Source organism: Callospermophilus lateralis, chromosome 9 (assembly GCF_048772815.1).
Source record: "Callospermophilus lateralis isolate mCalLat2 chromosome 9, mCalLat2.hap1, whole genome shotgun sequence".
NCBI classification, from domain to species: domain Eukaryota; kingdom Metazoa; phylum Chordata; class Mammalia; order Rodentia; family Sciuridae; genus Callospermophilus; species Callospermophilus lateralis.
This window is the reverse complement of record NC_135313.1, coordinates 75,038,176-75,063,567: the sequence shown is the minus strand read 5'-3', so window position 1 is coordinate 75,063,567 and position 25,392 is coordinate 75,038,176.

Here is a 25,392-nt window from a genome sequence, read left to right as displayed (position 1 = left end):
CTTGAGGCAGGAGACTGGAATATTTGAGAAATAGTGAGGATGTCAGTGGACTTACAGCTGAATGATTGAGAGGAAGAGTAATAGGCAGTGAAATCAGAATCAGTAGTGATCTTCTGTATTTATTTTGAATATCTAATCAACAGGATTACTTGATGGAACTGAATATAGTTGAGAGAAAAAAAAATTAGTCAAGGATGACTTAAAGTTTTTTTGGGTTGAACCATGAAAATCAATTTTCTATTAGCTTGGATGACAAGGTCTTTAGAAGAAGCAATTGGGGGTTAATATTAAGGGCTTGGTTTTATGCACTAAGTATGAGAAGGAAACTTCAAATAAGAAGATTAAAGGATAAATCTGTTGTTCAGAACTGAGATCTGTATTTAAAAGGGACATTTTGGAGTTGTCAAAAATTAGGTAGTAATTAAAGGCATGAAACCAGGTGAGATTACTGGAGAGTGAGCATGGAGAGGCATATGTTAAAGACCAAGGACTGAGCCCTAAGTGCTTAAACATTTAAAAGTTGGGAAGTTGAGGAGGCAGTAGCAAGCGGAATGAAAAGTGGAGACCAGAAAAATTAGAGAAGTTTCAAGAGGGCCAGTGGCAGATGAGTCAGGTGATGCTGACTATCAAGTAGTGTGAGAAGTGGGTATTGACATTCAGCATTTACAGTATAAATCCCTTAATAATAGCAGTCTCTATAAAATGGTGTGAGTTATAGCATAGTAGATATGTGTTCTCCATATGCATTTTATGCTTTGCAAATGTTTTACTGTCTTTTTTTCCACTTATCTTCATTAAAACATAATCTTTTCTTCCAGGCTACTAATTCCTTTCCTTATTGAATCTTAATTGTTTATTATTATTTTTTTATTGGTTGTTCAAAACATTACAAAGCTCATGATATGTCATCTTTCTGTTTATTATTTTTAAAGGTACTACTTCTATGCCTTCAATTTGATATAATATTTTATTCTAGTGCATATTTTCAGGTTCTTTTCCTTCCTAGAGGACATAAGCTCAATTTGCATAAATGTTTCTTCTGTTTCCTGAGGGTAGATGTTCTGTAGAATATATTATTTTCCTATTCCTTCTTTCTTTCCTTCCTTGACATCCTTCTGCATGCCTTCTTTTCTCGGTACTTTTCAAGAGTAATTCTTCATGTAGTTTATCTTTTTTATGAACATCTCTGTTTAGCATTTTTATTTATCTACATATAGAATAGATGCTTCAAATCTGTCTCCTCCTGGTGGTTATCTATGCTTATCCAAATTTGAAGTAGAATTTAATTAATGTTATTGTACATTTCCTTTTTTTTAAACAAACTATCAGAAAAATTGCTTATATACCCCAGGATATTTTCTGCTTAGAGACTGTCAAATGATGGAGACAGCATGGATTATGACTATGGAATAGCACGCAAGTCACTTTTGTTACTTTGGCATGCTTTCTTCCGAGTATCTTCAGAATATTTTGTTCAGTTATTCCCAAAGATATTCTCAGATGGATATTTCTGTTTGTATTTACTTTGACATACCCTACAGAATAGTCTATTTTTTTCCAATTCCATAAATGTTTTATTACACATTTCAATATCTGAGATGTTAAAAATGGCAATACATTTCATTCTGGTTAAAAAATCTTCCCTACAGAGATGTTAATATAGTAAGCATGAGAAGAAACAACTGACCTTTTTACATAAGGAATTGCATTATCTCAAACTCATTTTATTTTCTCATCATCAGAACATTAAAAAAATAAATATCACTCAACATTTTGACTCATAGAGGACAACATTTATTTCAATTATAAAAATTTACAAAAATTTATGATTAAATGCAAAACTATTTTTAGGCATATTAAGTTGGGTTTTTTTAACCTTTAAAAATTATAGTTGAGGAAAATAAGCCATTTACTTGATTGACACTAAGTGCAACTACATTATTTGAGCATCATATTAACTTTCCTTGAAATATCTTCAAACCACCTCTAATTTTATTCTAATTTTCAGTGCACAGTGAGTGGCATGAGTATAATTTTCTCATTGAAAATACAATGCACTTCTCTCTCAATGTACAAATGTACCTCAGTATTCAAAGAAGGAGTGAAAATCTCTCTTCTTAGAGCTTTGGAGATTATTGCAATTATAATGAAATAGGCAAAGTGGCTTTTGTTTGAGCACACACGTGACTTTAGAGAACTGTTTTGGAATAAATGATATTTGCAGTTTTCTGCTTCTTAGCAGCAGCTGCTTCCTTTCTGGAATATAAATGCCATCTGAACCAATGACTTATTTCCCATCAGATAGCAAAAGTAGGCTGAAGTCTTGAAGTTAGTTTAATAGAAACCCAAATATTTTCATACAGATTAACAACACAAGGAATTTATTGCATCATGAGAACACAGCATTATGTCTCCAATATGCTTTTTAAATGTAATAAAGAGATCCCAAAGGATTGCCACAAAATAAATTCTTGGATGCACTCACAAGTCCATGATAAACACTAACAGTAAAGATAGAAATGCAGGGAAAATTCAATAACCTCATTTATACTTATCCAGTTAATTTTGGAATGGTCATATCAACCACTGAACATTGCATATCTCAGCAGTTTTTAGAACAGCCAAGTATATTTGACTGTACTTAGTATTTTGCTGCATGTGTAAATTTAACAACAGCTGTTGATTTGGTTCAGAAACTTGCTCTTATACCATTCATTTAATGTAAATATTGACAAATAATAGAATTTGGAAGAGAGCATTGAAATGGGAGTCAATTTTATTTTGAATTACAGCTCCACTGACTAGTCTTTGGTAAGTCACTTGGTAAAATAAAGATGTTAGTATTATCTGCCCCTATGTAAATCATTAGGTTTGTTGCTGAGAGCCATGGCAGCACTTCCAAGAGATTTCATAATTTCTGTTTATTGATGAGGTATTACCATTATTGAACAAGGTAATGTAACTATTACCATTGATAACAGCTACCACAAAACCCAGTGACTTATAAAAATATCCATTTATTTCTCGCAAATTTGCAGGTGGTTGGAATTCAGTTAGTCTAGGTTGTAGTTGTTGGGCTTGTCTCCAAAGTATAATTTTGGTTCAGGTCTGTTCCACATGTCTTTCATTTTCCTTGGAGAGAGAGCTACCCAACATATATTCTTCTCAAGGGAAAAGGCAAGCATAGAAGAAACCAAATCCAATTGTACAACCAAATTTTGAGTTGTTGATCCTTACATACCTGCTAGCATTCTATTTGCAAAGCAAGTCACATGACTTAAGAGAACATCAATGGAGCCAGTGAAATGTCTTCTTATGGGTTGAAATGAAGAATAACTTCAATGCTATGATTGCATTGTAACATTTAATGATCAGTGAAATGAACAGAGCAAAGCCCCACTCCTGAATTATTTCCAATAAACCATATATGTACACAAGAATATATGTGTAGGGGAAGAGACTCGGTTGCATCATGAAATAGAATTTCACATACCCAGACATATATTTCATATCTGTCTAGATGAACCCCTTTCTTTATTCTCTTCTCCATTATTTTGAATGTTCTTTTTCTGTATTTTATTACATAATATAGTTTTTTCTTCCCACTGTACCATAGTAGACTGCAGAATCAAGACCTCAGGCACTTACTATTTACTCAACCTTGAATAAGATACTTAGATTTTAAAATTTGTTTCCCTATATTTAAAGTAGAATAAAGAAAATAAGATATATGCAGAATTATAAGAATAAATGTCTTGATTTCTAGACTATTTCCATCCATTAAAGAGAGAAAGCTAGGTCATGTGTGGTGACTCAGGAGGGTGGGGCAGAAAGATCCTAAGTTCTAGGCCAGCCTAGAAATTTAACAAAGATATATCTCAACATTTAAAAAAAAAATTAAAAAGGGTTAGGGATATGGCTCACTGGTAGGTGAACCTGGGTTCAATTCCCAGTACTGAAAAAAGAAAAAGCCATATGCTTGATCTTTATCATCACATACATCATTCATCATTATACTGAAAAAAGTCAAACCAACATTCAGAGAATCTGCATCACATTGTATTTGTCACCCAATATCCTTATATCAAAAGATACCACATTTTGATTCACACCTCCTCACACCTCCTAGTTTCTCTTGTCATGGGTACAGGCATGTGACCTACATTCTATGGGTCACATGCAAGTAGCACAACACCCCACTGGCAGGTGTTGGTACAGCTCAGCCTTCTTTGCCTCTGCTGCTGTGCTGTCTTGCTCTCTTTTGTTTCTCCCTCACCCCACTCATTACATACCAGCCTATTATCAGAGTCTTATCCCATCTGCTGTATGAGATCAATTACAAATTCAAACTTGAGAGAATATGTACATGAAGAAAAACCTAAATGTTATATGTGATTACGGAATCAGAGGATGAAGACCAGGGAGAACATAATTTCAGACCAGCTCAAAGTTGCTCATCTGAATATTGTACCTAAAGACCATTTGGATTGAATATGTGAGCTCAAGCAGGTAGGAGTTGTAATAACTTTTTTGTTTGTTTTGATTAATGAGACTGAAAGCCACATTTTCTATGGCCTATGAGAACTGATATAAAGATATAAACTGGAATGGTGGAGAGAAAGGAATCCACAGACTTAGGAGAGGGCAACACTAGAGTGGATTCTTCATGTTAAAAGTTTTCTCTAAGTTGCCATCTTACGTCATAGAAGGAGCTCTAGCTCACTTTTATTGCTGCATTATCTATTTCTATATTCTGTGTGAGGTCCTTCTTTGGACTCTTTATTTTTAAAGAAGGAAAAGGAGATTTTCATTAGAAAAGAGGCATAGAATATAATACAAAGCTCCCCTTGCAATAACTGGTATATGTTTCTTCCTTCTAAATAAAATGCCTGGATAATTATCATGCAATGAACCTCAGAGTTTTCAAAAGAACTTCAGAGAAGCTTGCTTTTTGCAGACAGTTCTCCTCCTGTGAAGTGTGTGTGTGTATGAGAGAGAGAGAGAGAGAGAGAGAGAGAGAGAGAGAGAGAGAGAACGAAAAATAAAGCTATTTATTCCCATTATACAGAACAGTAACAATTATACATTCTATTGACACTGTATCAAATTAGCTATATTTTATGTATTTGCATCTCAAACCCTATCTTGGGAATCCTATCCATGCCTAAAATTTTTGAGGACTAAAATGGTTTTTCCTTATATAGGTTCATCTATTTGTACATCCCAATTAAATATTAAAATCGAGAACTTTTAAGACATGAAATTACAAAAGTACACATTCCATTATATATCACAGAAATGGTGTCATCACACCTAATGTAGCCTGTAGAAAATGTGATGTACCCTCCTAAGAGAATGAAAACAAAAAAGGGAAATAATATCTTGATATTATTATGAAAATATTTTTGACCTTGGGGATCCATTGAAAGGTCTCAGTGAGCCCCAGGAGTTCCTGAACCACACATTAAGAACAACTGGTCTAAATCATTTTCTTTCTTCTAAACTCTAATACAATTATAATTTGAACTGCATGCATTAACCTTTAAAGAAAAGGGAATGAATATTTTGATTTCCCAATTACATTACAACTCCTGGAGGGCTGATCTAAGTTTATGCTTTTTCTGTACTAATAGGTGTCAGCATCCAACCATCCAATGATACTATTTCCTCCCTGTGTTGTTCTGTAATATATTATATCCTAGTAGAGTATCCATTATGGACACTGGAAACTGTTTAATTAGTAAGTGAATATGACATTCACACTGACCTGTCCATACATTTGATTTCTTTTAGTCATTGTGAATTTTGTTATTTCCAAGAATGATGTGGTCTCTAAAAGTAGTACAAATTTCAAAGAAATGCTATAAAGATCACTCTTCTCCAGCCGAGTTTTATTTTCAATTTGTTTCCATTAAGAATAAAATTCTTGGAAGTTGGATTTAATGTAAAAAAAAAAAAAACAAGCAAACAAACAAAAAACATTTGTACTGTAAATGAAAAAAACCTATCCTTAAAACAGTATTTTAAGTCCCTTTTCTTCTGAGCTTTGCCACAGGAACTTTGTTGAACAATTACTCAGCTTTAAAATCAGCTCTCTAAACCATTTTCAGTCACTATTAAAGCCAACTTTTTGAAGGAGCCATTTATCAAAATTACTAAGCTCAGGATGCTGAAATGGATTCATAAAAATTGCTATTATAATTTGGCCTAAATCCGTAGCTTTACAACATTCATAGTATGCATGGGGTTACATTAGTAGAAACATTAACTAAAATTCTGGCTTCAAGTTAGAACTTGATGTCATCATAAGTAACCTGAAATAGCTTAAGCAATAGCCTTATCTAGGAGATAATTATAATAAAAGCTACTACATAGTGTATAGTTCAATTTGATGTGCTGGGGACTATGTCCAGTCCTTTATCTCTCCATTGAGATCCATGAAGGCACCTCACAAATGAGCTATTGGAATTCCTACTTCGTAGGTCAATGAAGGAAGATAGGAGAATCTTGCCAATGTCAGTTAGTTAAAAGGTAATAGAGCCAGGATTCTAACCCAGATTTGTGTAACAATAAAGTTGTGTTCTCTAATAAGTGTCCTTATAGAAAGAAGCAAAATAATTACACTGATTAGGAGAAGTTTAGTTAGTATTAGCAAATAAACTCAAATTTGTGGTGGCATAATCCAACAGGTTGGTTGCTTACTTCTACTACATTTTATCATGGGTCATCTCTGGGCTCTGCTCCAAGCTTTTTAAACTCATGAATGCAACCTAACAAGCATCTGGATGGCCACTGGTTGCAGAAGAGAGGAGATGGAGAATTGTGTGGTAGGAATAAATTAAGATTTAAGATTCCTTAAATCTTTCCTGCATCATGGTGAATTTTTGCTTGCCTGAAATACATGTCCATGAATTTAGGCATATCTGTTGTCTTTTCTGTTTAGAATTGATACTTCCACTGAGACAACACTTATTGTTACCAAATTCCCATTGGCATTTCTTGTAGAAGGAGAAAATTTTCCTTCACATGAAAATGAAAAGTCTGGAAACCTGTTCTACATCATAGAGTTCTCAATGTAGATTTTTGACAATGTAATTAAATAAAATATGGATATATATGTATATGTATATATACATATATATAATTTAATGAAAGTTAAAATATTCTCACAACTATTTTATCACATTCTTCCAAATATTTTCTCACATATTGCCATATTTAAGAAAATAATCTTCTAATATATGCACCATTAGGCTCTGTAGGCCATATTTTCCACTATTCAAAATTAAATGAACATGCCATAGTTGTAGATTTCTTTTTAATGGCAAAACACTGTAATTTGAAGCTTAAACAATTTGCAGTATTGTAATTAAGAAACAGTAAAATGAGCAATGATCAAAAACTAAATAAAAATACTTCCTCTGCCTTTTCAATCTTGCAATACCACAGCAGCCTCAATGAAGCAAGACAAATGAAACTGACCAAAACTAAAATCATGTTTCTTCATACTTGGATTCTATGGCTTGGGTATTATTTCATCCTACCACTTAGTCTGAATTCAGATAATAAAGAAAAAAACAGACAGGGTAATACTAGTTTATACTTAGCCTTTACTTCTTTTTATTCACTTTGAGTCTCGAGTCTCAAATGCCAGTGTTAGGAATATTGCCATAAGCTGTTAATTGAGAGCTAATTAAAATTCAAATGCCACTTGGAAATTTCACATTCCTATTCTTAGAGTTTATCCATGAATGTAAAATATACGTCTGAAGAAGTTCATTTTCTCTGACAGCGTCTGCCGTTCTCCGGCACCGTGGCTCTGGGGCATTGCTCTTAGTGAGCCATCAGGTTGCAAGAACAGGTTTCCACACGGGTTTCATCTCAGGATCCAATTGCTGGGCTCACACAGCTTAGTTGTTAACTTTATTGGAATGTGTGCAATTTATTATTTAAACTGATCTGTAAGGCCTAATTGTTATCAAGGGTGTTTTTGTGTGCCTACTAAGTGTTAATTGCTACCGATGGTTTTGGTGGTAATTGGATTTGGAAACAAAGTCTAGGACGAACTGTCTTTTAAAAATACATGGGGCCTCAGAGGCAATAGCTGATTGCTTTGCAGCCCTGCAGCCTCCTTAGCTCCCATGGGGTTCTGGCTGGCTGTGGCCCTTCCTCAGTGTGTCAGCAGCTCTCTCAGCTGTGACTGGTGTGCTGCCTTTTAACAGCTTTAAATGGTAGATGCTAATGGCTTTGCAGCCTTGCCATTCTCCCAGCAGGTTTCAGTGCCTTGTACTGCTTTAAACACAATGGACTTTGAAAACACACATAAATTAAAGTTATAATTCCATCTCCAGTCTTTGGCATGTGTTACTTGTCAACTTTTCAAAAAGCAAATGGCTGACATAAGGCATTCCAGCAGCCTTGGGTCAGAGTATTCCCTCTCTCTGCTTCCAACTACACCCTATCCTTTCCTTCTTTAATTCATCCATCGCTCATTCTTTATCCTTAAATTAATAACCTCAATACTTAATTCATATTGTTTTTTTTTTTTTTTTTGACTTAACGGTTAGCTCCCTCTTTTTTCTCTATTTCCCCTTGACTTTTGACTTGGCTGTCAGAGGTGTGAGTCGCTACAATTTTAAGCAGATGCCTTTTCAGTTTACATATGTATCTGGAAGAGAAACAGCATGGTTTCCCAGGCAAAGACCTTTGGCATACTGAGTACTCTTTTTGTTCTCAGATCATTGAAAGGCCAGTGATATGTGTTTCTTTGAGAAACTTACTTCACTGAGAAGAGATGGGGGTAGGTACAAAGAAAACTCTGCAGAAGAGCATCTGCTGGACTGGGTACTGACTTGCCTGCAGCAAGGTCTACCACTGTAATGCGGGGAGGGGGACAGTGAGATGGGAGGGAGCTTAATTGTGTGGAGGAGCTTTGGTCTTACAGAGTATCTACAGTTCTTCAAAGCCTACTCAACAGGGAATGAAAATTCCCAGGTAGCCAAGGCAACCAGTAATGGCACTTAATTCTGAAGTTCAGAAATGATACCTTTTGTTAGACCTCTGAGTAGGAAATATTCTGAATTACACACAACTCAGATTAAAACTTTTAACTGTGTTATTATATTATTGAATCCTGAGTGTTTCCTCTATACCACTTAACTTTATACAATGACTATGAACATAAGGCTCATACCAAGGACCAACAGTGACCTTTTCATGGTTCACTAATGATTTACTGAGTTTTGAATAGTATTTTATTTAACATTAGAAAGGAATTTGTTATATCTAATAAACGGGACTGTTAGTAGTAAAACCACTCCTAGCCTCATAAAAAGTGAGCTAAAAATAAACAGTTTCAAGCTTTTCTTTTCCCAGACCAACTAAATGGGAAAACCTTCTACAAAGCACAAAACAGAAGGAAATTTTTTTTTATGTTCTTCATAAAGAGACTTTGTTCTTTTCAAGAGGAATCCTAAATCCTAATAAAACCATGGGCTCTGAAGAACACTGGTTTGCCTACATCTCACCTGGCATGTTCCAAACCCCACCCCTGCCACTTCATTGACAATAGTGAAGATTAAGGGGTGGAAGGTGTTTCCCTAACTCTTCAGTTCCACTGGGCACTTCAGAAGCAATGGAGCTCCCCTGCCTGTGTGGCAGTGTTTACTCCCCAGACATGAGAACATTCCAGATGAAACTCTCAAAATAACAAACATTCTGCTTTGCCTATTTCTCCCTTCTGTTTATGGTTTGTTGTTTTTAATCGCTAGCAATGTTGCCACTTATGGGAAATAAAAGCTCATATTAGCAAGTTCCACTTCCATTCTGTAGGAATTCCATTCCACTTTAGTATTCTTTTAGATAGTATGTGAAGTCAACTTTCCACTACTCCTGTGGCATTTTTAAAAAGACTTAAGCATCTTTTGAGGAAATAACTTCTAAACTCTTCCAGGATACCAATGTATGCATTTTTAGTTAGGATATTTTTTTTTCAGTTACAACTCCTAATTTATTTGATTTTATTTTCTGGAAAAAAATAAAAACTTGAATGTGGTGTTATTCGGAGAGCGAATAGAGGTAGAAGAATTATTTCATTATTATCATTTATATAAGAGAACACACATTGAGTTCCTGTGTTTAATATTTACAGCTAATTTTAATACTTCCACATACAGATTTTATACCCTTCTGCACTGGTGGTACATTTCATAGCAAAAAAGAAAGAAGTAGCACAAATGTTTAATATTTCAGAAACATGTTAAATTTTTAAAGATGGAGGCTTTTGTAATGACTGTTAAGCTAATCTAATCGAATTCTGTTGAGTGGCTTATTTTGAGGAAGAATTTAGAAGACGGTACAGCAACTAGCCAGAAGTCTTATTTAAGCATGAAGTAAAAACTTTCTCAACATTTAGTGCTTGTACATTAATTATTTACAGCTAGATGTACTTACAAAATTCTCAAATCTAGTAAAGATAAGAAATCAAAATACCAAAAAATTAGCACATTGTTTTATTCAAAGACTCAGGATGACTATAAACTCCTGCCTTTGGCATCACTCTTGAATCATTTTTAAATTCTGAGAACACCGCTCACTTCTTTCATCTTTCATATATTCATAAGACATACTGGTATTCTTACAGACAGAAGACATCCATAATTTTTAGAAAATTATTTTGAAGGTAGATTGAAAATAAATACACTTTTACTGTTATTACTATTTGAACACACGTGCCTCAGGAAAAAACGGTTGGAGGCTGTAAGGAAAGTGAAACTGGTTGTTAACAGTCAAATGCAAAAAAAAAAAAAATTCAAATTGAATGAAAGTCAGGAGCTAGTCAGGAAGTAAGGTAGTAAAATTTGTCTCTATGTCCTTCAGTGTCTCCTGCTAATCACTGTCTGTCTGTTTCTGCTAAAAGACATGCTGGTGCAAGCTCAAAGAATTTTTTTTAATTATTAATTTTTTTTACATGATAGCCTTTGCAAGTTGGAAAGCCTCTACAAATGTAAATTCTGATTCTGGAGTTGAAGGCTCATAAAGTAATGGAGGTAATATTTGCCACTGATGGGCTTTCAATGTGGCCATCAAATCACATCCTACATCTATCTTCGAATTCTCCTAACTCCATGGCCTGAAGAGGTGACAATATGTGATTTGAATGGAGCAGGAGAATTCATGAATCAAGCTCTTATTTCTACCTTTAGCACCTGTGAGAAGTTAGTCTTGATGAACATAGTTCTCTCCTCATGTATTTTTACTAATAACCCCTCCTCAGTTGATTTCACAGTGTTGAAAGGTCAGCATTGGAATTCATTTAAAAACTAGAGTCACTATGCAAACATAACGTGCTGCTCTTTGATGGAACATTTAACGTTTTTATACAAACCATATGTTTTTACATTAGATATCTCATTATACTCTGTTGTTGTATATTTATGTAGGAAACAATGTGTTGAATATTATCCTGGAGTTTCAGGAGAGGACTGTCTATTGTTCATGGTCCACTGTGTCAGATTAATTTCTACTGGGACCTCTTCTCTGTTTTCATTGTAATGAATTCTGATGATGATTGTAGGGAGCCTAGAGTCTTGGTTTCCTGTTTTATACTGTCAAGTTGAAACCAAATATAACCATCAGATTGTTATTGACTTGAAGAAGCTGTGAATGTCTAAATTGGAAAAGAAGAGAGCAGAAGGGTAAGCTGAGATAGAATTTGTGACTTGAGTCTTTTCAGATGTCTAAGTTCTGGTCACATAAACAGACAGTGGATTTACCTATAGCTTTCTATAACTCATTAGACTGAACATTCAAGTCGCCAGGTTGCAAAGACCACTTTTATGAATGCTGAATGAGAGGAATCTCTTCAATATGTAATTGATGATGAAGAGATATTTCTTTTCATATTTACCAAAAGTCACTTCAGAAAAGCTAATATGTCTTAATGCCATAGTTCTTCCTTTGAATTCCAAAATAAAATGAAAGTGTGCAAACTTTGCAAAAAATAAATTGATAGGGATAAGTTAAAATATGTTTAAGAAGACTTTTTGGAAAACTAAGTAAAGCTTAGTGTCCAAAACTCTAGTCCCATACTGCCAGCCTCACAGATGTTACTTTTGAGGAAGATGGATGCCACTGGCAGTTGGTTCCAAAAATGTAATTTGAAACTTTAATTGGCATTCTTAATATGCTGCACAGTTTAATCATATGGAAAAAGACTGTTTCATAAATTCTACTTTATAGAATATTCACATTGTACTGAATGCTAAAATTCCCTTTGGGATAAATTACAAAACATTCTTTGTGTGTGTGTGTGTGTGGATGGTGGTCATCTTAACTAGCAATGATTTTTTTACGTGTAAAATGTGACTGGGAGGGCTGGGGTTGTAGCTCAGTGGTAGAGTGCTTGCCTCTTAAGCATGAAGCCCTGGGTTCGATCCTCAGCACCACATAAAAATAAATAAATAAAGATGAAGGTATTGTGTCCATCCACAACTTGAAAAAAACATTTTTTTAAACTGTGACTGGGAAATGCATAGAACATCTATTTTTTTCTTTAACAATGACTTTTTAAAATTGCAGTAGAGTTATTCGGTTAATGAGGATCTTAATGTTAACATAATAAACCTTAAAATGGAGATCTCTGAGGGAAAAAAATGTTTTTATGTATATTTGGAATCGCTTTTATAGTTCTTTGCTAGAATCACACATACACACTCAGGCATTCACATACATACATTGAAAAATTACACAAATGTATTGCAGATTTCCATGTACTTGGACTTGGTATCTAAGTTATTCTGCATTATAACTTGAGCTATTTGGAAAAGTTCAATTAAATGATTGACTAAATGGTAAGTCAATGCTGTGTCTCCTAACTCTGATAAACATAACTTGTCTAGTTTTTTTTAGAGTTGCAAATTTACTTTTATAGGCAGTCGATACTTTATGTTAATTTTTCTTTAAATCATTCCCTGATGCAGCCATAATTTGAGTGTAATGAAATACAGCTTAGTGAGGCACATTTCAATGAAATTCCTACTAAGTAAATTTGATGAAGGATACTATAATCTAGGCATTGATAGGCCAAATAAAACTCATTCAGATATGAAAGCCTAAACCTCTACCTATTCTATATTCTATACAAAATTTCTTTATTTTGAAGATACAATATAGAATTTAGCTCACATACTTTTTTCCCCTTTGCTAACAGAATGCATATTAAGTTTCTAGCTTGTTTCAACTGTAATGTGTGTATGAGTAAATCATTGGTCCCTGCTGCTGATCTAAAATCACACAGTCGTTTCTTCTAAATAATAATTGTCATATGAGCTTCAGTTATCTGATGTAGAATTTAAAGCTGACCCTTTTAAGAAAATTGTGGTAAAAGACTGTACTCAGGCTTTAGTCTGAACCCATTTATTTCTCTTGAACTTTCTTATATTCTGCTCCTTTCACATTATTAACTTGGTCAAGGATAAACATTTTGAATAAATTATTCTAAACCAGAATAGATTATTTTTGCCAGTTTGAGAGCTTTGCATAAATAAAATTACAGTGTGTTTTTCTGGCTTACTTTGCCTAACAATAGGTTTTTGAGATTTATCCATATTTTGGTGTGTGGTTGTACATCATTTATTCTCATTGTTGTAAATTTAAAATTGCAATGGAGTTATTCTGTTAATGAAGATTTTAATTTCAACATAATACACCTTAGAATGGTGATCTCTGAGAAAAAATGTTTAAAATTTTGTATATTTATTTGGAATTGCTTTTATAGGTCTTTGCTAGAATTACACACACAAGCACATGTATTCACACATATATATTAAATGTATCCAATGCTGTTCTCAGGGTAGTTGGTAGTTCCTTCTCTCTCTCTCTCTCTCTCTCTCTCTCTCTCTCTCTCTCCAGACAGTGCTCCTATGAACATTCAAGTGTATTCATTTCTAGCTGGGGTGTGGGACACATGCTTATAATCCCAGTGACTCAGGAGGCTAAAGCAGGAGGATCACAAGTTTGAGGCCAGCCTCAGTAATCTTTAAGTTGAGATTGTTCTCAAACCAAAATATAAAATGAACTGAGGCTGAAGCTTAGTGGTAAAGTACCCCTACATTCCCTCATCAGTATGTGTGTATGAATGTATGTATAAACAAATAACTATACTTATTTTTGCTAAGATTGGAGTAGAATTGAAAGATCATAGTATATGCACAGGCTCATCATTAGTAGATACTTGTAAAGATCTTATAAAGTAACTTTATCCATTTTTACTCACATTGGCCATCTATGAGATTTCTAGTTGCTCCATAGCCTAATACCATATATCCTGGCTCATCTTGTAGCTGTGTAATATTACCTGTGGTTTTACCTTAAATATCCTATGACAAATAAATCTAATCACCTTTATATACAATGAGCATCAATGAGGTTACTCAGCTCCCTTCTTTTGTGGAATCAGTAAAATATTTCTGCATTTTACTTTAGGATCTTTCTTATCAATCTGAAAAGTTGTTTAGATATTTTGGATGGTGGTGTTTTGCCAAATGTATATAATACAATATCTTTTTTGTGTGTGTAAACTGAATTTCTACTCTTTTAATGCTACTCATCAATAAATAAATATAGGTTCTTTATTTTCATGTGGCATAATTTATCATTATTAAAAATGGTTACTTATCATTGTGTCCTGTTTTAGAAATATTTGCCTCTTCTAGCACACAGTTATTGTGTTATATTTTTTACTTGATGCTTTATAATTTATCCTCACATTTAGATCTATATTTGAAGAGTTATCCTCAATGTTTTGAAATATAAAACTAGATCAAGTTTGAAATTTTGTCCAGTTCTCTCAATGACTTTAAACTTATACATTTGTAAAGTTTACAAAAAGCTATGAATGTATGCATATAGATATTATTTTATGAAATATGGAAATTCTAGGAATATATCCTTAAATAAATGAGGGTTATATCTTTTGAGCATTGTCCCAGGACATCTAGGTTATGTTATTCATATGCAAATGTGACAGAAGCTCACTAAGACCTGACTTTAGTATTAAAATAATGTATAGTTTCAAGGGCTTATTAAATGACTTATTTACTAGGTCCACATGTGAATCAATGTGGAGCATGGCAGGACTGATGTGTATTATTTGACACAGAGCTGCAATTTAATATTCAAACTTTACCATATAGGAAGCAGAGAGAAAGGTCTCTACCAGGTTAAATATATTTTTCAGATAAATATTAATTGCTACTCTGAATATAAGGTTTCAAGCTAAGGATTAAGTTAAGGAAATATTTAAAAATTTGTCAATTTCATACTTTTTCATCATTTTGAAGCTAGGAATGCAATATGGAGCTGCTAGAAACTACTATGGGAAAGATGTCATCTGAATAAAAATGGAGAACAGATCCTTAGCCAGTGATAGCACTAAACACACTTAACTGTTTTGCTTTGGTTAAGTCAAATAGTGTGCTTTATTGTGGTATATCTCAGCCACTGTAGATATTGCCAGTGATTATAAGTAGTGATATAGTCATGGATTGCTTTATGAAATGAATAGAAGGTTCTTTTTTCTCATAAAAAAAACAGGAAATAAAAAGAGAAAAGAGTCCTTGAATTACCTGAAACCTTACAGAAGCTACATACAGTCAGTAGAATATTTTATAATCTGAAAGAATCATAATTCTGAAAGAATGTTTTAGACTGAAAATATCACTAAATTCTGTGAAAATTTAAATACATATATGTTAAATTCATTTAGATTATTAAGTCAGATTCAAGGATACATCCTCATTTTTTTAGACAAATCCCATAGAAGATCAATAACATCGTCTTGTTGCAACCTTTTTTTTGAATTCACATTTTGTAATTTTGTATCACTTGCCGAACTCTCATAAATTAGCATTTGACGAATTCTTCAGCATGCAAGTGTGTACATTAATTATATTGAAAGAAAATGAATAGAACATTATATATTATAATCTTCTTTGGGAGCAGTTATCATCATGGTTAATTATCATAAGGGATTAGTGAAGCAGAAGTTAGGTTTAGTTTTTAGATAGGCCAGATAGTTTTGCCTTGCAATATAACCATGAACAATACCCTAACACCTTTCTGATTTAAAAATGAGCACAGTGGCTCATCAATGCCAAGGCCCATGTGGGAGAGTTCAAATCTATCTGTGTACTCAGAAAATAATTCCAAGTTGTTATGGTTTTGAAGTGAGGTGTCTGCCAAAAGCTCATGTGTGAGATAATGCAAGAAAGTTCAGAAGAGAAATGATGTGGTTGTGAGAGTTTTAACCCAATCAGTGATTTAATCCCCTGATGGAATTAGCTGAGTGGTAACTGAAGAGGTAGGCTCTGGCTAGAGGAAGTGGGAATTGGAGTTGTGGCTTTGGGGTGTATATTTGTATCTGGCAAGTTGAGACCTCTCTCCCTTCTTTCTGATCATCATGTGAGCCGCTTCCCTCTGCCACACACTCTGCCATGATGTTCAGCCTCACCTCGAGCCCCAAGGAATAGAGCCTACTGTTCATGGACTGAGATCTCTGAAATTGTGAGCCCTCAAATAAACTTTCCCTCACCTAAACATGTTCTGTTCATGTCTTTTAGTTACAACAGCAAAAAAAAAAAAAAAAAATCTGACTAAAACACTAGTACACCTTTTTCCTAATGGCAAATACGTGTAAGAAGAACCCATACCATTGAACTATCTGCAAATGGGTATCCAAATTGTCCAGAAAAGAAAAAAAAATTGTGGTTGTTTATCTAAGTTGCTTAGTCCTCTTTCTTAACTAACCAAATTCTTCTTATTTTTAGGTAACAGGTTAGAAGACTCTGTATGTATCTCAAGATAAGTATACTTGACCTCTATGATAGGGAAAGGGGTGCTATCCAAATCAGGCAATGCAATATGAGATATGTCAATATAAGAAGGAATTCGTTGGATATTTTGCTTTGTATTAAATGTAGAGAGACAGGAGGAGTGTTTACTCTCCTGACTTATTTTTATGACTTTTAGGGTAATTGGGTTGCTTGGAGTTATAATAGCCATATTGTAACCATGGGACAACATGTCTCAGGATAGAAATTCAACACATAGAAATGTCAAAGAGAAAGAGCAGAAAGATCTTGTGATCTTGATCAGTTATTGAGTAAATGAGCTAATGTCAACTACTGCTTACTTCCATATTTCTTATAATACAAGAAAAAATGCTTATGTGATTAAACCATGTGTTATTATAAATAGATTCATTTCTACCAAACACAACATGAAATATTGTGGGTTCTATATGATCTAACTGCATTCATCATGTGTCCATTGACTATTATAATAAGCAGGAAATTAAACTATTAAAGTCATTCTGTAAACTTCTTGATGTCAGGTGCCATGTTCCATGTTTGTTCATTTATGTACGGGTTCCTAACACACTTCCTTAAAGGTAAAAAGCTTTTGATAAACTTGTAGAGTGATTTCCTTTCTGCCATAGTGATATGATCAGTTGGGTGTAGCTCCTCTTTTTCCTAATTATCCCTTTCATGTTCATTATCCACATGCACACCTACTTATGCTTTCATGCTGCCATATTTCATAATGGGTTTAACATCATAGAACAAATCTGTTTTCTGCTTTCTATAAAAGAACTAGTGCCAGCAACCTTGCAATTCAGACCTTTTTCATTTATACTTTAAAATAGATGTTATTAAGTCTTAGAGTGGCTTCCTCTCCTTAAGGCATTTAAAGCTGCTATTGAACAAATGGTTATTGGCCAATAACATGGTGGTCTAAAGTGGAAGCTACTGCTGGCATACAGTGGTGAAGTGTTCATTTCATAGCAGGTGAACTTGCGGAGTAAGACTTAACGTAAGTCAAATCATTTTGAATAATACAAGAGTATGAACTCAGGACCCTTAGTGTATTTTCCAGCAGACTATCCTTTGAAAACATTTAAATTCCCTTCCTGATTCAACAGCCTTCTCTTTCAGATTGTTGAATTCATCTTAGAGCCACTCCTTTCCATTTATCTAATGTCTACACTTTCTTCCTCATCAGTACCATGTCATTTAGCCCCTCAGTTGCTTATTTGGATGTTGTTTAAGTCTCTAAATATATTGACTGTCCTAAGTCTTGTTCCAGGAAACTTGGTTAATTTTTCTGGAGTACCCCTGTGTACCCCAAATGTGTTTGTTTTTCATATTGTACTTTGAGGTCCTTTTCTCTATTCTGTAAAACTTTTACCCAGGAAGAGGTTGTGCTTTTCAATTTTATGTTATAATTAATAAGTCTCACACAGTTTTCTCTTTTCTCTCAAGCCTGAACTCCTTGTATCTACTAAGAAAATCTGAGCTGTTAGTGGAAGAACAAAAAGGTAAGGCTGGGCTTGTGACTCAGTGGTAGAGGGCTCGCCTGGCATGTGTGGGTCACTGGGTTTGAATCTCAGTACAGCACATAAATAAAATGAAGGTCTATTGACAACTAAAAAGTATTTTTTTAAAAAAAACCTGATTGTTAAAAAAAATAGAAAAGAAAGAAAAGGCAGTCATCTGAATTGTAGCTATTTTGACTTACTGACTTATCAAAATATAGCTCTGCCAAGTCTGGTCACGTAAATTTACAGTAGGAAAACTAGTTTGGAGCAGAATCTGAAGGGACATAAACAAGGACTTAGGGGTACAAGTAGTCTGCTTAGACCCCAGGTCCTATGGATACACAGTGCAATGCATGTTTTTTGATTGGCTGCAAAGGGGAGGGATGCTGCCCTGACTCTGGGCTACTTCTCTTTTTAGTGAAACATTGCAGTTTACAGTTGCATAGCATTCATGCCTCCTTAGGTTATGATTCCAGATGCACTTACAGTCTATACTAGCCTTTTCTAATCTTTTCAGTTTTACATGATAGTGGAGTATACTTTTTTTTAGTTTTTTTATTCTAATTTGTTATATATGATAGCAGAATACATTACATTTCCTATTATACATAAACAGCACACTTTTTCATATCTCTGGTTGTAAATAAAGTATATTCACACAATTTTTGTCTTCATACGTGTACTGAGGGTAATGATGCTCATCTCATTCCACCATCTTTCCTACTCCCATCCCCCCCTCCGCTTGCCTCCCTCCCCTTTGCTCTATCTAGAGTTCCTCTAATCCTTCCATGCTCCGTCCCCAATCCCATTATGAATCAGCATCCTTATGTCAGAGAAAACATTTGGCATTTCATTTTCTGAGATTGGCTAACTTCATTTAGCATTATATTCTCCAACTCTATCCATTTATCTGCAAATGCCATGATTTTATTCTCTTAATACTGAATAATATTCCATAATGTATATATACCACATTTTCATTATCCACTCATCTACTCAAGGGTATCTAGGTTGGTTCCACAGTTTAGCTATTGTGAATTGTGCTGCTATAAACGTTGATATGGCTGTGTCCCTGTCGTATGCGATTTTTAAGTCCTTTGGGTATATACTGAGGTCAAATGGTCACTCCATTCCAAGTTTTCTGAGGAATCTCCATACTGCTTTCCATATTGGTTGTACCAATTTGAAGTCCCACCAGCAATATATGAGTGTGTCTTTTTCCCCATTTCCTCACCAACATTTATTGTTGCCTTTATTCTTGATAATTGCCATTCTGACTGAAGTGAGATGAAATCTTAGTGTAGTTTTGATTTACATTTTTCTAATTGCTAGAGATGTTGAACATTTTTTTCATATATTTGTTAATCGATTGTATAGTATCTTCTGAGAAGTGTCTGTTCAGTTCCTTAGCCCATTTATTGATTTTTTTTGGTGTGTGTGTTAAGATTTTTGAGTCCCTTATAAATCCTAGAGATTAGTACACTATCTGATGTGTGAGTGGTAAAAATTTGCTTCTCAAATGTAGGCTCTCTATTCACCTCATTGATTGTTTCTTTTGCTGAGAAGAAGCTTTTTAGTTTGAATCCATCCCATTTATTGCTTCTTGATTTTACTTCTTAAGCTATAGGAGTCTTATTAAGGAAGTCAGTGGTCCTTGATCCACTTTGAGTTGAGTTTTGTGCATGATTAGAGATAGGGGTTTAATTTCATTTTGTTGCATATGGATTTCCAGTTTTCCCAGAACCATTTGTTGAAGATGCTATTGTTTCCCCAATGTATGTTTTTGGCATCTTTGTCTAATATAAGATAATTGTAGTTATGTGGGTTCATCTCCATGTCCTCTATTCTGTACCATTAGTTTTCAAGTCTATTTTGGTGCCAATACCATGCTATTTTTGTTAATATTGTTCTGTAGTTTAAGTTCTGGTATAGTGATGTCATCTACTTCAAAAAATCATTAGACAAATTAAAGCACCCCTTCATATTTATAACACTAGAAAAACAAGGGATAACAGGAAAATATTTCAACATCATAAAAGCTATTTCTGCTAAACCCCAGGTCAATATCATTTTAAATAGAGAAAAATTGAAAAGAATTCCCTCTAAAAACTGGAACAAGACAGGGATGCCCTCTTTCACCATTTCTATTTAACACAGTTCTTGAAACAATGGCCAGAGCAATTTGAAAGACAAAAGAAATTAAAGAGATATGGATAGGAAAAAAAGAACTCAAATTATCACTATTTGGTGATAATATGATTCTATACCTAGAAGATCCAAAAAGTTCCCCCAGAAATCTTCTAGAACTAATAAATGAATTCAGCAAAGTAGCAGGATATAAAATCAACACCCATAAATCAAAGGCATTCCTGAACATCAGTGACAAATCCTCTGAAAGGGAAACTACCCCATTTACAGTAGCATCAAAAAAACAAAACAAACAAACAAAAACCTTGAGTATATTTTTATGTATTTATGCAAACATGGGGTACATGTTATTATAATTAGGATCCCAGCCTTGTGGTTTTACATGATGGTGAGATTCACTGTGGTGTATTCATATATGTACATAGGAAAATTAATGTCAGATTCATTTCATTGTCTTTCCTATTCTTGTCCCCTCTCCCTTCCTTTCATTCCCCTTTGTCTTATCTATTGAAATTCTATTTTTCCCCTAACCCCCCTTGGTGTGTTAGCATCCACATATCAGTACACTTGACCTTTGGTTTTGGGGGATTTACTTATTTTGGTTAGCATAATAGTTTCCAAATGAATCCATTTACTGGCAAAAGTCATAAAGTTATTCTTTTTTATGGTTGAGTATTGTTCCATTGTGTATATACACATTTTTTTATCCATTCACCTATTGAAGGGCATGTAGGTTGGCTTAGTTATTGTGAATTAATGTGCTGTATCACTGAAAAACACTCAACTCAATGTGGATCAAGGACCTAGGCACTAGAGCAGAGACCCTGTATGTTTTAGAAGAAAATATAGGCATAACACTACACCATGTTGGTTTAAGAACCCACTTCCTTAGTAAGGCTCCTAAAGCACAAGAAGTAAAATCAAGAATCACAGGAAAGGAAACAGGCAAGAAATGAAGAGTGAGCATACAGAATGGGAGAAAATTTTTACCACCTGCACCTCAGATAGAGCACTAATCTCCAGAATATATAAAGAACTCAAAAAAGTTAACACAAAAGAAACAAATAACCCAGTCAATAAATGGGTAAAGAAACTGAATAGGCACTTCACAGAAAAAGAAATACAATCTATCAACAAATATATTAAAAAAATGTTCAACATCTCTAGCAATTAGAGCAATGCTACTGCAAATTGGTACAACCACTCTGGAAAGCAGTATGAAGATTCCTCACGATGGAATGACCATTTGACCCAGGTATCTCACTCCTCAGTATATATCCAAAGGATTTAAAATCAGCATACTACAGTGACACAGTCTGTACTACTTTTGAAGTCAAAAATTATATTCTGATCAAGTCCACAGCATTGGTTTTAGGTCATAGTTAAACATTTTGAGATTTCTTTTTAGTGTTTTCCCACAATTTTTGGTATTCTTCTTTTGAACTTGAAACATCAGCTTTTTAGTCTTGAAAGCTAAGTTGCTAGAGGTCCATGGTCAAGACCTAGATCAGTCTTTTATTTTGCACCTTTCTGAGTACCTAGTGATATGGACTTTACAGTTACTATACCTCCCTGGCTTCCTGGCAAGGTGAGAGCTCCACTGCTGGATATTACCTTCAGGATAAAATGTGAGAGTCACAACTGCAAGGCCTTCCACTTCACAGTTCTCTTTGTCATGTTTGGAACTGCATTTCTGAACCTTAGTTTTAGAGGGATTAATTAACATCCATAGACATGGCCTACCCTCCTTTATTTCTAAAAGCAAATCTTGCTTAATGGTATGTTTAAAGTAAAGCAACTTTGAATTTGATCTCTAGAGGTTATTGTTTATTAAAAGTGGTTGTAGGTTTGTTGTTCAGCAGAGAGAATAAACTTTTCTCCCAAAGTTTTCCTACATTAAGTTGCCACATAGATTTGTAGTGACTGACATGCCTATAAACTGCCTTTTTAGAGGGATTGCAATAAAAAATAGCTAACGTTTTTCCTATTGCAAAGATTACTAAATATTCCTTTTATATGGTGATGTCACTGTGTTGCCCTGATAAAGGTGGGCACATTGGGTTTGCATTTATAGTAATCACAGTGAGACAGATGTTTCCATATTCTACTAATGGTACCAAAGCTTCACCTGTTGCCTTAACAATGCTCTTTGTAGCTAATGGATTCAACTCAGGATCATGTACCGCCTTCTGTTATCATAGTTTTTCAGGGTCCTTCAGTCTAGAAGAGCATCTCCATTTCTCACTGACATTTATGATCTCAACGTTTTATCAGATCATAGGGCAATTTTATACTTGGAGCAGAAATATAACATAAATGATACTTTGATCATTCTTTTCTTTCAACCAAGAAGTCCATGATTTTTATTTGTCTAATCAGTAGTGATGTTAACTCTGATCACGCAAGTTAAATTGGTGGTTGCCAAGGTTTTCCATTTTAAAATTATTCCTTTTACTTTTGGAATTAATAATTATTTTGTGTGGAGGTATTTTGAAACTATGTAAATATTGCATTCCTAATCAAACTGTCACTCACCAGCCTTAACCTTTTTGTTCATGTTTTCTAACTGAATCATCCATCACCATAATGGTTACCAAAAGGTGACCCTAAATTCCTTCATTATCTCTTCTACATGTTTTGTGTTTTCAATTCTTTGCCAAAATTATTTTTTTCTTCTCCCTATTCACTTAATCATCTATTCATTTAAAACAGCATGCATTCATAGATTCTCAGACTCCTCCATGGGTTTGAATTCTTTGCTGTTACTATTGTTTTGATATCTATATTATCTCAGATTTGACCAGTGGGAGTCTCTTTAAGTAACTCCCAGGTCCTTTTGAAATTCCCTATCAATCTTCAAGATGTTACAGGTTCCCTTGAGTTATCCCTTCCCCAGCCCTGGAATCAGATACTTCTCCCTCTTGGGAACGTTGGTTCCTTTCCATTGTAAATTGTGTTCTGAACCCAAGATCCATATATTACATATGTTTGTTTTGGGGGTGATATTGCTGCTCCTGTGCCCTATCAATAAACTGAACTTGGGAATATACATGTTCACACATATAATCACAGCCAAATGTTCACATTTTTGTTTCTGTTTCTCTATGTCATTCATTTTATGTTTTTATTAGTATTTTATAGTTATGTATCATTTGACATGTTTATAAATACGTATAACATAATTTGCTCCATTTTAAACCCTAGAATTCCTCTTTATCTCCCTCTCTCCCTCTGAACCAACACTTCCTCTACTCTGTTGGTCATCACCATAACATTTTATATATCACTTTTCCAGGGACTTATGTTGGTTCCTCCATTCCTCAACAGTGAGAAATTCATTTTCATAATCTTCAATTTCCCTAAATGAAATACAGCTTCTGACAGTGCTATGCTTTCCTCCACAGAGAGATATCCTCTCCACATTCACTTTGCTCTTGGGCTTCTGTCATGGCTGCCCACTCCAGGCACCTGTGCCCTTTTTGCTGACTTTAACCTCCAATATCTTATGCTGCACTGTGCCTGTCTTTCCCTCCATTGCCATCACTTTCCCAGTGGGGAGTTCTTGCATACCTCCTTGGGGTAAAACAGAAATCAGTTTTTCATAGCCTTGTTACATTCACTGTTTCTGACAAGCAATATTGAATTTTAAAAGAACCTTTTTTAAAAAAAATTATTTATTTGCTCTAATTTGTTATACATGACAGAAGAATGCATTTCAATTCATAGTACACATATAGATCACAATTTTTCCTGTCTCTGTTGTATACAAAATAAAGTCACACTATACATGTCTTTATACATGTACTTGGGGTAATGATGTCTGTCTCATTCCACCATCTTTCCTATTCCCCTGGTCTCTCCCTTCCCCTCCATACTCTTTGCCCTATATAAAGTTCCTCCATTCTTCCCATGCTCCCGACTCCATTCCCATTATGGGTCACCATCCTCATATCAAAGAAGACATTTGGCCTTTGGTGTTTTGGGTTTGGCTTACTTCACTTGGCATAATATTCTCCAAATGCCATGATTTTATTCTCTTTTAATGCTGAATAATATTCCATTGTGTATATATACCACATTTTCTTTATCCATTCATATACTGAAGGGCATCCTGGTTGGTTCCCCAATTTAGCTATTGTGAATTGTGCTGCTATAAACATTGATGGGGCTGTGTTAAGTCCAACATTCTATGTTGATCTATTGTCACTGCTGCCCAAGACATCTATTTAATCCTGTTTACTCCAGCACCCCCTACCACATATTGGGCCATGCGGGGCCTCCTGGGCATGCAGGCTTATGGGTTATAGACTTAATTATTTAGGGAATAAGGCAGGTAAGTCAGAACAAAAGGACATAGGGTAATAGAAAGTGTGTCAATTTCATCAAATCATGTTATGTCCATGTGTGAATATGCCACAATGAAACCCACTATTTCACATAAATATTATCTACCAAAAAGTTCAGTAATAAAAAAATAAGGAAAACTGAGACTGAAGAGATCTTTAGGAAAATATTTTTAGAATATTTTAATGGCCCAATTTTAGGGGTTCCTATTTTCATTTTCCACCTTTATTATATTTGTTTAAATATATCATTTTCAATATGCTTTGTATATCTTATTTTATATTTCATTTCATTTTTTCATTTTTTTATACTTGGGGACCTAGCACATTTGTAGTTTTTGTTGGTGTTGTTGTTGGATATCCCCCACATGACTTAGAGAATAAGTAAATTATCTGTTTTCATTGTATAACATTGATAAATACATATCTACTCGATTGCATATATTCATTGTAATATGTAGATTTTATTCTTTATGTTTATCTACTCTGTTTCGCCCAAAAGGTGTAATGAATACTTACATAATT